This window comes from Rhineura floridana, chromosome 2 (genome assembly GCF_030035675.1).
Source record: "Rhineura floridana isolate rRhiFlo1 chromosome 2, rRhiFlo1.hap2, whole genome shotgun sequence".
In the NCBI taxonomy this organism is placed as follows: Eukaryota; Metazoa; Chordata; class Lepidosauria; order Squamata; family Rhineuridae; genus Rhineura; species Rhineura floridana.
Genome location: NC_084481.1, coordinates 152,137,902 through 152,150,682, shown reverse-complemented (window position 1 = coordinate 152,150,682; position 12,781 = coordinate 152,137,902).

The following is a 12,781-nucleotide window of genomic DNA, read 5'->3' as shown; positions in this document are numbered from 1 at the left end:
TAAGTAAGCCCTGCTTACTTGCTTTAAAACAGGACTGGAGATGGGACAGAAAGAGTTAGAGCACAAACACAATTCTTTTTTACATTCACTCCAAAGTCCCATTGATTTTCAGCACATTCATAACCATGTCTACTCAAAAGTAAGTCCTATTGAATTCAATGGGTTTACTCTGGGCATATGGGATTAGCATTGCTTCTACAAAAGCAAGTATTGGGAAGGTTTTCAAAACACTGCCCAGGATCTGACTCCTGCACACAAGAGGAAAAAAAACTGAAATGTATATACTTACCCAATATATGAGATTTTCAGATAAACGGAGGAACCACCATTTTCTGGCATTGCAATGAGGTTTTCTAGACACTGCCTCAGGTCAATCAAACTGAAACACAGCCCTGGCTTAACTGATTGGCTGCAATCCTGAAAGGGCGGGGTTAAAGCTACAAAGTGCTATACAGTACTGTTTAAAGAAAGATTTAACAGACGAGGGGGTGGCTGACATTTTTATGTATATCTTGAGAACCGGACCACCTAGAAACTTAATTTTTTTTTAATTAAAGCTGAGAATCCGGGCCACCTAATGGGCTAAATGGGCGCCAGGTAGCATGCAAAGAATCTGGGTAAAACCTGGCTAACCGGGCAATATGGCAACCCTAACCTATAGCCCACAGATATTTCTATCACACTTTAAAAAAACAAGGAAATTGGGCAGCTATAGTGAATGCACCAGGGGAGCAGGAGACCTGAACTCCTCTCTGAGATAGGTTTGTCTTTTACAGTCCAATCCACTTCCTGTGTAGCTTGGAATAATTTGGTAACATGTGCCTCTGAGCATATGGTGAGTGGTGGCAACACCTGCCATCTCCAAACTGGAGAATTACATTTTTGTATGTTTGATGGTGTTCTTACTTTGCTTCTTTTCTGTGTTACTACTGTTTCTACAAAGAATCTAACCTAGAAAATTAATTCTCTCATTATTCATCCTAGAAATCTGTGTAAAATTTATTTTTATTAATTTCAAAGCCTTTTTATTGGTTACTGTCATATGATGGTGAAGACAGACTTTTGTGTTTCAAACTGGAGGTTATGCTCTATTTCTATTCTGGGTGCATTAACAGTTGAATCTGAAACTGCAGTTTGATGTAAAATCTGACTGATTACAATATGTTGCTACTTAAGCAATGACTCTAGCTGTTGGAAAAAACAAAGTTGGCCTGCCCGAGATGAATGTTTTCAGCCTGCTATGCTTAAACTACTCCACTTAAGGAAAAGTGGGCATGATCAATCAAAAACATAGAGCACACCTAGAACTTTGCTAGAATATATTTCACCTCCCACTGTTTTATCTTCTGCAAACTGAGATACTCTTCATGTCCACTGGAAACTATTCTGCAGAATAGTCAGTGCCATTACTCCACAATTGTTTTGGAGCTTTTTATTAGTGTTGCAAAGTGTTGCTGTACTTCACATATTCATGGAAACAGAAGCAAAAGAAAATGATTTACTATAGGAAACGTCACTAATATTGCAAAGGAAATCAAATATATTTAAAGTGACTATCTGAACAATAACATCTGTTTTAATATTGTTGCTTCCTCCCTGCGAAAACAAGATCAGCATAGCACGTCTTGTTTCTATTATTTGGGCTGATTGCAGATCTTGCCACCACTCACCATATGCTCAGAGGACGGAGGGGAGGGGAAGGAGGGGATTGAAAGGGGATGGGGAGGAGAAGGGAGAGATGAAAGAAGAGGAGGAAAGGAGCAAGAAGGAGGGGATAGGAAGGAGGAGGAGGAGGGGAGGTTTGATAATTTGTATGCTTTTTGAGTTCAGCAGGATTTACTCCTGTGCAATCATGCTTAGGATAGATGAAACTGACCTGGGGGAGGGTCAGGGAGGGGAGGAGGAGGGAGGAAGGGGGAGAAGATTGCATGGGTGGGCATTGGGCAGAGGGGAAGCCCCTTTCCTTTCCAAAAGGAAAACATTGTGAACAGTATCATTCTTTTTTAGGGTTTCCCCCACCTTTTTATTCTACAGCAGCCACATGTAGTCTTCCACCCAAATTTAAACCAAAGCTGTCACTGGCCATATCCACACCAGACCTTTATTTCATTTTAGACAGTCATCGCTTCTCCCAAAGAATCCTGGGAAATGTAGTTAGTGAAGGGTACTGAGAGTTACTAGGAGATGTCCTGTTCCCCTCACAGACCTTCAATCAGAGTGGCTGACTGTTAAACCACTCTGGCCACTGGAGCTCTGTCAGCGGAATAGGAGTCTCCTCTCAGCATCCTTCACAAACTACACTTCCCAGGATTTTGGGGGGGAAGCCATGACTGTCTAAAGTGAAATAAAGGTCTTGGGTGGATGTGGCCCCCTGATTAGCCAAGCCCAGCAGCTGTGAGTCTGGCTTTTAGAATACTCACAGTTGGTTCTTACTGAGCATGCCCGGCCTTATCATTGAGTTCAATGCTAAATTTCTTAAATTATTTAAAAATCAGCCAGGCTTTTTTTTTAACTTTTAAACTGCGGACGATGAAGGTCAGAGTATGGGCAAGGTCAGTAATAGGATTACAGGTACTCTGTGAACATGGCTGATTTTTAATTAATTTCAAGAAATCATGAGAACTCTGACAAAAAAAGTCCAACAGGGGTCTGTTTTTTCTCTCTCTCTCTCTTTACACTTTGAACTCTCGATTCTCTGTGACTGGTTTTTATATCGCCATGAAAATTGAGAGGGTTGTTAAGCAAGTGTTTCTGAGTTCAGGACTATGCCTTTTGTAAGGTTTTGTTTTGAAATGAGTTTGTGGGAAGGATCAGAATGGCATGGGGGTATTTTCAATTTAACATTGTGGAATGCAAAAAATCCATGCTGACTATAGTATACAGCCACTCTTGTGGCTGTATAATACAAATGTGTTTTTGACACTGTCAAAGGTGCAAGTGGAAAATCACTGATGCAAAGGTCTCAGGTACCCATTTTATCCCCCTCCCAGACAGATTTTGGTAATTTATTGTCTACATATTGTGGGGTACCACCAATAATTACTGAAATTCATATTCAATTGTTGGATAATTCCAACCTCCTGATGCAAGTTTGCTGGGTTATATGAAGGGATGTATTTACATTTTAGAAAAAATCATTTTTCTTGGGAGGGGGGAATGGTTTTTCTTCTGCTATCTGCTCTGCTCTGCTTTCTCATGCTTTGTCAAGCTGAAGGCTTCAGGCCTATCTACTCATTGGTAACTATGTCTTTCTTTAATCTGATATTCCAGGAAATTTAGGAGTAAAAAATAGAAGTAGTGAGCTGAAGAGAGTTTAGGAGGAAAATGTATGATTTGTTCTGTTAGTCCATATTTTTATTGTTTTAATTAATTAGCTTATGCAAATATATATATCACATCACTTTAAAATGTTTTCCATGTTATTTTAAGTTGTTGTAATGTCAAAGTATTACCTTTATTTATTTTCTATCAATCCGATAATACAATTAAGTTTATACAAACATTACCAATTTAACTTTCAGTTATTTTATTTTGTTCCATCATTAATGAATGTATCATGTTTTTTCATTACAAAATCTAATTCTTGAGAACTTCACACCTTTAATAAACTGGTGTATTCGTTTCAGTTATAATTTAGTGTTTGTGTTTTCTCCCTGTTCCACCGGGTTTCTGCTGAGCAAACAGAACCAGGGTGAGAAATGAAGACTGATGCACGGGCCAGAGTTTGGCAGTGTATGCATGGGCCTTGACTGGATCTACCAATTTAGAATCTTATTTTCATCTTCCTGCTTGTGGTCCAGTGGCTTGCACAGTGGAAGGTGTGGTGGCATCACTGTATTAAGAAAGGAGGGGTAGCTAACTAGAGCATTTCCTTTGCATCCAAATGTACCCAGGTTCAATCCCTGGGATCTCCAGATAGGGCTGAGAAGACTCCTAGGTGAAATTCTGGGGAGGTGCTGCCAGTCGGTATTGACAGTACTGAGCTAGATGGACCCATTATCTGGCTTGGTATAAGGCAGCTTCCTATTTTCCTATCTCATAGATTGTGTGTGGGGGGTGGCAGGATGTAACAAGTGCATTTCCCTGTCAGCATGTGTGCATTGGTTCCTCCTCTATCTGGCTGACATGTGCTATCAGCTGTTATTTTATGAACCCATTTAATTAGTCTTGGCCAATTTTCTCCATGTACTTTTAAGTGTCTCATTAGCAGAAAGCTTTGCTATTTCTTTTCTATGGATGATAAACAAATGCCCTTTCTTCTCTTCTAAAGGTTTCCTTGTTCTTCAGTTACTTTCATGACTGCATGAACATCTTTGGCAAATGATGTCTGCACAATAGGTTTTTGATCATAACAACATGTTCCACGTGTGCCTCCCATTGTTGATGGTCTTCCTCATGTTCTTGTATCACTCCAACAACCTCTGGGCTGGCAACTATCCATCTTTGAAGGGGACCAGCATTGTCTGTGAAGATAACTACATCTTCATAATCTTTTGATTAAAACATTGTGCTGCTCATGATCTTCATCGATAGGGATCGATCAGTGTACTCACTTTGTTTTGTGCACAGTGACATGGCCAGCATTAAATTCTTTGGCAACTTGCAGATGCTCTGTTGATAATGCAGCCCTATCTTTCAAATAAACTGTGATCTAGCAAGCATAATCACATGGTCACATGCAAAAAGGGGTGTGTGAATGAGTTCCATTAAAGCACCCAGATATGTGATGAGCAAAGCTTCTCACAGTGATCACACAAACACATATAGCAAGCATGGCTACTTTGTCTTCTGTCTTTGTAGCATGTGCCAAATCTTTTGCTTCTGCATAGGCAGGGTGCAGTAGCATGTATAAGGCTGCCACTGTGATTTAGGGTGGTCCTCTCATACATGCTACATGTGCTGTTTTGGGAAATAAGCTTGCAATTCCTGCTGTTGCAATTCTTGCTTGCACCAAGAATTGGGTCCAACCATTTTTCCAATGTCTTCAGAGCTCCCACTCATTTATGCCAAGTTCTCCAAATATTATCACAAACTCATCTTCATACCTCAGGCAATTTCCACAGGCCCTAAATGGAATCTACTTAGTAACAGCATAAGTGGTTCGCCAAGGTGAGAACTTGTGTTTGCCCCAAATTTGGATATACAACAGCACCTTTTACTACGTACGTTGAGTATCAGATCATTGCTCCTGGGTGGGCTTTGTGGTGAAACTATGGTAGAAGGGCAGTGGTGGAGAATATTCATTTCCCTCTTAGCTATTGACTTGCATGATATGCACTCCAAGATGCATACTTGGGACTCTTCCCAACTGTACTTTCAAGAATGTCTCATACCCACACACCTTTCACACTTTCCTTTTTGTTTGTCAAAATTCGTCCTGTTCCCAGATGCTACATGTGAAGCAGCCAGCAATATCAGTCCAACTGGAACAGGCAACTCCCAAGCAGCACTATGTCTCACCAATAATTTATGCTGGGGGGTGTGTTTGATGCTGTTGAATTTCAGTAGCTGGCTCTGACAAATGCAGCTGGTGCTGCAGGTTCATCACTTTGGTCTTTTAAGCTGGAGCCTTCTAAAACTATGTTAGCTAGAACAAACCAGCTATCCAGGTCACAAATGCAGGTCACAACAAAGGCTCTTTGGAAATGCAGCCTTAGCATTCCACAATGTTATTACAATACCTGTAGCAACAAACCCATACCTGTAGTTAAAAGAGTGTTACTGCCTAAGGACATAATATAGTAAGTGGAACTGGATGAACAGGCTGAGTAAACAACAGAATACAAAGATGGCACATAGCCATAAACATTCACTAACAGGCAAAAAAAACCCCTGCAGTTTAAGAACATACCTATAGCCAACAGATATTTCTATCAAACTTTGAAAAGCAGGGAGATTGGGCAGCTATAGTGAATGCACCAGGGGAGCAGAAGACCTGACCTCCTCTTTGAGATATTGCAGTGCCTTAAAAATTTGTAAAAATGCAAACACAATTTGGGTTGGTCTTTCACAGTCCAATCCACTTCCTGTGTAGCTTGGAAGAGTTTGGTAACATGTGCATGGTGAGTGGTGGCAATACCTGCAATCAGGTCTGAATCTCCAAAGATGGAGAATTACATTTTTGTACGTTTGTTGGTGTTCTTACTTTGCTTCTTTTCTGTGTTACTAATGTTTTGACAGAGAATCTAACCTAGAAAATTATATTTCTCTCATTATTCATCCCAGAAATCTGTGTAAAATTTATTTTTATTAATTTCAAAGCCTTTTTATTGGTTAGTGGCATATGATGGTGAAGACAGCCTTTTGTGTTTCAAACTGGAGGTTATGTTCTATTTTTATTTTGGGTCCATTAACAGTTGAATCTGAAATTGCAGCTTGATGTAAACTCAGACTGATTACAATATGTTGCTACTTAAGCAATGACTCTAGCTGTTGGAAAAAACAAACTTGGCCTGCCCAAGATGCATGTGTTCAGCCTGCTATGCTTAAACCATTCCACTTAAGGAAGGGTGGGCATGGTCAATTTTTGTTTACCCAGCACAACTCTCATTTTTTGCTTTCAAGTCCTGCTGGTCAAGGAGATCTGTGCATGAGGATCTGCTTATGATTTTTACTGTATTGGGAATATTTTTTCTGAGTGATCAACATGACTACTGAAACCTTGGAGCCAGGGCCAGCGCCAGGCATGCTGGGGCGCTTGGGCCCCAGCCTGCCCCGGGCCCCAGCACATGCACACACCACCTACCTCTCCTGGTAGGGCCCCTCCTTATGGTGGGTAGGTAGTGCTCCCTTCCATGATGTGAAAATCGCGGGAGGGAGCTCCCAGGCACCTCGCTACTGCTGCACAGGCCCATGCCAGCTGCCTGCAACATGCTCCACCTACCTCTCCCTTGAGGTAAATGCTGGTTGCCAGGGCTGGTGCCAGGCATGCCAGGGCCTGTTGTGCTGCGGGCACATGCCTGCCATCAACCATGATGGCGGCTGAGGTTTCTCTAAGGGCCTGATGCCTCTGCCACCATCTTGGTTGATGGTGCACATGCATGCTATGCACACATGCCTGCCATCAACCAAGATGCCAGTAGGGGCATCAGCCCCTTAAAGAAGCCTCTGCTGCCATCTTGGTTGCTTGCAGCCCTGCACAGACAGCACACGCAGCAGTAGGAGACAGGAGAGACAGGTAGGTGGAGCAAGTGAGCAGGCAGGCGGCCTGGGAGCTCCCTCCCTGCGATCTGTGGGAGTGCTACTCATCCCGCCCTAATGAGGAGCCCTTCAGGGGCCCCTGTGGGCCGTGGGGCCCTTGGCCAGGGCCTGACCTTGCCTCCCTTTGGCACCAGCCCTGCTTGTAGTGCTGCTACCAGTCGGTACTGGGCTACACAGACCATGTGTCTGATTTTGTTTAAAAACAGCTTCACGTGTTCATAAATTTTAATTGTTGTGTTTCCTACATTTCTACACTTGTCACAAGGGTTCAGGGTTGTTTGTCTCACTGCAGAAATCAGAAAGCACACACATCTAGTGTAAACCCTGTGTTCTCTGTAATGTACAAGACCCATACTATTTTCTCCTTAATCACCCATTGTGTGTGGCATTTTCCCATTATAGAGAACACTACAAGTAAACATGCAATGTACCTGCTATTTCTTTCAGATGTCAAATAAAAGAATTTGAAATTCCATTCCTTTACTTCTTTTAATTTGTTCTATAAACATTGTAGAAGCTATATATTCTATAACAAGGAAGGAGAACCTGTGGCCCTCCAGATGTTGTTGGACTGCCATCAGCCTCAGCCAACATGGCCAATGAGCAGAGATTATGGGAGTTGCAGTCTAATAACAACTGGAGAACCATAGGTTCTCCATCCCTGTTATAGAAGGTATATATATTTGGTTGGTTCCAAAGGTATCTTCCTGCATGCAGGAGGCGTATTTCCTCATGGAAGGACGGTTTTATATCTCTCAGTAGAATCTATTTCATCATTTCCTGGATTTAGTACTGAAACTACCATGGTCACAGTTTTGATGACCTACTCTGTAAGAAGGACAGGAGGAATGTGACCTTCCTAAATCTCCTGGACGTTAGTAGCTTTTGATACCATCAGCCATGATGTCCTTCTGGAGTATCTCTGAAATGGGTATTGGGGGTCTTGTTTCACTGGTGTTCAATTCCACAAGGTAGTTTTGTAGGAGTGCTCAGGACCATGGCTTTGTGCTATGGAGTTATGGTGTTCCATAGAACTCTTTCCCCCCAACACACTGTTTAACATCTACATGAAACCACTGGGGGAGAAACCACAGGTCTGAGGGGTTAAGTGTCATCAGTATATTGAACTCAAAATTCTGCACCTTAAAGGATCTCATCTGGAAGGGTGGAAAACTTTCTTTGAATCTTTGGAAAGCTGCTATGAGTCAACAGTGGGCTACATGGATCAAGTTCTTGACTTTGTTTAAAAGGCATCTTCATGTGTTCATAATTCTCTTCTTTAGTGAACTAAGGTGAGGTGGGAGAAGTTCTGAACAGGTGTGGAGGTTAAAAATGGACTGGAAAAGAGTCAATAAACAAGTTCAATCCAGATAAAACAGGTAGTGTTACTTGGTAGTTCATCTGACCAGGGAGGTGCTATTGAATCTATTTTGGATGGGATTGCACACCCACATGGGGATCAAGTTCACAGCTTGGAGGTGCTGTTAGATCTGGCCCTTACTTTAGATGGCCAGGCAGCATCTGCAATATAAAAATGTCTTTGACCATGTCAAATCTGGTGTGTCAGATGGGCAAACATACATTGTTTTCTTCTAGAATTTGTAAAGTTAGAAAGTGAAATCAGTTATCATTTGCATTTCATGCAGTGCTGAACAACTGGTCAAGTTATGCTGCTCACAAATTTAGGTTCTAATGATAATGTTATTTACTGGAACTTTAGTCCTCCTCACTCGGAAGTGGTTTCAGGATTGGATACTACTGTCCAACATAATTCAATCATTATAAAAAAATGTAGTTGACCAGAGGTCTGCCCTTTCAGTTTTAGCCCTACCATCAGATTATTTAAAGTTTAATCTTAAAATACATTGCAGGGAAGCAAATTCAGCTAAAATAAAATGAACTATTTAATGTGATCTGAATGTAAAGCTTTATCATATATAACACATTGTAAACCGACCAGAGAGCTTCGGCTATGGAGCGGTATACAAATGCAATAAATAAATAAATAAACACAATGTTTGCAAACATTAGATCCGTTACTCTGTTTTTTCATTAAGCCTCTTTTTTTATTCTATATAAGAACAGACCAGGAAGGGACTGAAAAGGGTTACGTATAGGAATGGTGGCTTCATTTATCTTATATCCTGCCCTTCTTCCATCATGGAGCCCAACATGGCCTACATGTAGTACACAGGTAGTTGCCAATCTAGGCCTTGACTGGATCCAGACAAAGATAGGACTAGCAAGGTGGTGGCTTCATGTGCCTTCAGAATATATACCCTATTATTTTTAGCGGGTTGGACATAACTGATATCAAGCAGGAACCATCAGAAAAATAAACTGAATTTCATATTTCTACTTTTATTTCTGTTTTTACCACTTCCCAAATGTTAACATGTGTTAACATGTAAAACACATTAAAGTGTGTTTTAATGGTATTTTATATAATAAATAATAATAAATAAATTTAATTTCTGAGTCGCCTATCTGGCCGAAACCACTCTAGGCGATGTACAACATTAAATTCAACAATACATAATAATACAATACATAATAAAATACAGCGCAGTCAACAATAACCATTTTAAAAAGCGGCAGTACAGGGCCATCAATATACAATTTTAAAACAATATAAAGAAATTAGCCCACCCCGGGGACCCCAAAGGCCTGTCCAAAGAGCCATGTTTTTAAGGCTTGGCGAAATGTATCTAGGGAAGGGGCATGGTGAAGATCGAACGGGAGGGAGTTCCAGAGAGTGGGGGCCGCCACTGAGAATGCCCTCTCTCTAGTCCCCACCAACCTAGCTGTTTTCGTTTGTGGGACGGAGAGAAGGCCCTGTGTGGCTGATCTGGTTGGGCGGCTTAGTTGGTGGTACTGGAGGTGCTCCTTCAGGTAAACTGGGCCGAGACCGTATAGGGATTTAAAGGTTAAGACCAACACCTTGAATTGGGCCCGGAAAACAACTGGAAGCCAATGTAGATGAAATAACACCGGCGTGATGTGATCACGGTGGCAGCTGTTTGTAAGCAGGCGTGCCGCCGCATTCTGCACCAGTTGTAGTTTCCGGACCGTTTTCAAGGGTAACCCCACGTAGAGCGCATTGCAGTACTCTAAACGAGAGGTAACCAGGGCATGTACCACCAATGGGAGCTGATGAATAGGAAGGTACGGTTTCAACCTCCGTATGAGGTGTAGTTGATACCAAGCTGCCTGGCTCACTGCCGAAATCTGAGCCTCCATGTACAACTTGGAATCAAGAACAACCCCGAGGCTGCGGACCTGATCCTTCAGGGGCAATTTTACCCCATTAAGATTCAGGTCAGCAACACCCAACCTTCCCCTGTCACCCACAAGTAGCACCTCGGTCTTATCAGGATTGAGCTTCAGCCTGTTTCTTCCCATCCATCCACTCACGGATTCCAGGCACTTTCATCATTATTTGTATTTTTGGATGTTGTTTGGTTCTTTTATTGTTTGTTTTGTTTTCTTGATTTATTGTATTTATTGTATTTATATATTGCTTGTTTTTTATCTTTTTGTACACCGCCCAGAGAGCCTTCGGGCTTAGGGCGGTATATAAATTAAATTAAATAAATAAATAAATAAACATACACTTGACCCTTTATGATAAATCCTTCATAGGTGGAGACAGTATGCTTCCAAATACCAGTTGCTGGAAACCACAGGAGGGGAGAGTGCTCTTTGCGCTCAGGTCCTGTTTGCCGGTTTCTCATGGGCAACTGGCTGGACAGAGTGAGAACAGAATGCTGGACTAGATGGACCATTGGCGTGATCCAGAAAGCACTTATGTTCTTATGTAAGTACACTATTATGCAATTCGTGGGCAATTTCCATATACAGCCGCCTATAATGAACACTAAATTTTTAACAGCCTTCAGTCAGACAAATTACTGTTTGATTCTGCTAATTGGCACCCATAGAATAATGATTTTCCCAAGCCACATCAATTTTTAAGCCACATAATTACCTATTCCAACCAAAATAGCATAATTTCTAATAGTGAAATCCTGACAATGTCTATTCAGAGTCCCATTGAATTAAGTGGAGCTTGCCCCCAGCCAAGTGGGGTTACGAATGCAGCCTAACCAAGTTTTTGTCACATTCTCTTATCTCAGATAGGCTCCCTTCTCCCTTATACAGAATGTAATATCTTAACAGTTTCTCTGACATAGGAATATTGTGAATTTAAATGTGTGTACACACATGTACACACATGTACACACATACACACATTTTTTCCTGCACCATTGCTCATTAAATCATTGGGATTATATATCAAGATTTTAAGCAGCAATCCCAGAAAATTAGCCACTGCAAATATCTTTCTACCAGCACAAGCAAAGGGGCAGTGTACTAAAGAAAATCACAAACATGAAATCACATTGGCAAAAGGCACAGAATACAAGGCTCATAATCCCACCAGTCGGCAGCAAGCTGATTAGCTGGGATGCCCAAATTCTAGCAAGTGAATATATAAAGTACAACTAACCTGTGTATTAAAAGGAAGCTATAAAACCTATTAGAGCAATGCAGATCCGCCCATACACACACACCGAAGATAAAATCAAAAAACACAAAAATCCAGACAGCCTCAGTCAGCAGAAATTGAAACAGCACTATGACACCCGCCCAGCAAAGCAAACAGAATCACATTTTCATCAATACTGGAGACAACGATCAAGAGACACCTAAAGCAATCTTCTCCGTCTTCAGACGTTCTTTGCCACTTAATTAATAGCTACATATTCCAAGACATATATAACTTGGGCAGCTCCGCATTTGTGCAATTTGATGCATTTGGATCAGTGAAAATCAGGCTTTTACCACAGAGAAAAAGTCCTCTGTTACATCCCTCAAATCGTCCATTACGGAAAGAAGCTAGACAGAGTTTTACGACATCTCCCAGCATCCTTTTTGCCTACAATTCCCATGTTGCACATGTTCAACCAGAGTTAACCCCTTTGTTGACCAGAGGCAACTTAGTACCACCAAGCTAAAATCTATTTCATCTTCTTACCCCTCTCATCTCAGAACGCCAGCACATGATGCATTAAAAACACTCACAGTGTCAGAATTGGCTACAAAATGAAAGCAGGAGAGAGGCCACACAGGAATGAGCATTTTAGCATACCAATATTGTTTAAAATTCTCCAGAACAATAACACATCTGTAACTGCAGTCATCCTCAGGTGTTTACTATGAAACATGTTCAGTCTTCTATTCTTGGTTTTTCTGGTCATTTCTAGAGATATAGTTTCTGAGCTTCACCATCATCTATAATTTTTATTTGCACCTCTGATAAAGCAGGTGAAATTTCTTCTCCCATGTGAGTCCATCTTTCAATTAAAATAAATACATGAGCAATGCACTACTTTAAATATTCGTAAAATCACCAACACTCTTCTCAAGTGCTCAGAATATTTTTAGTTTTATTTATAAAAACAAAGCTTTTTTAACTCCGCTAGTCTACCATTCTCTGTCTCTCTTAATATACATTCGAGATACTGTCAGAATACCCTGCTGCTGCTTTTCAGTTCCTTCTGTCTTTAGTAGCCAACAA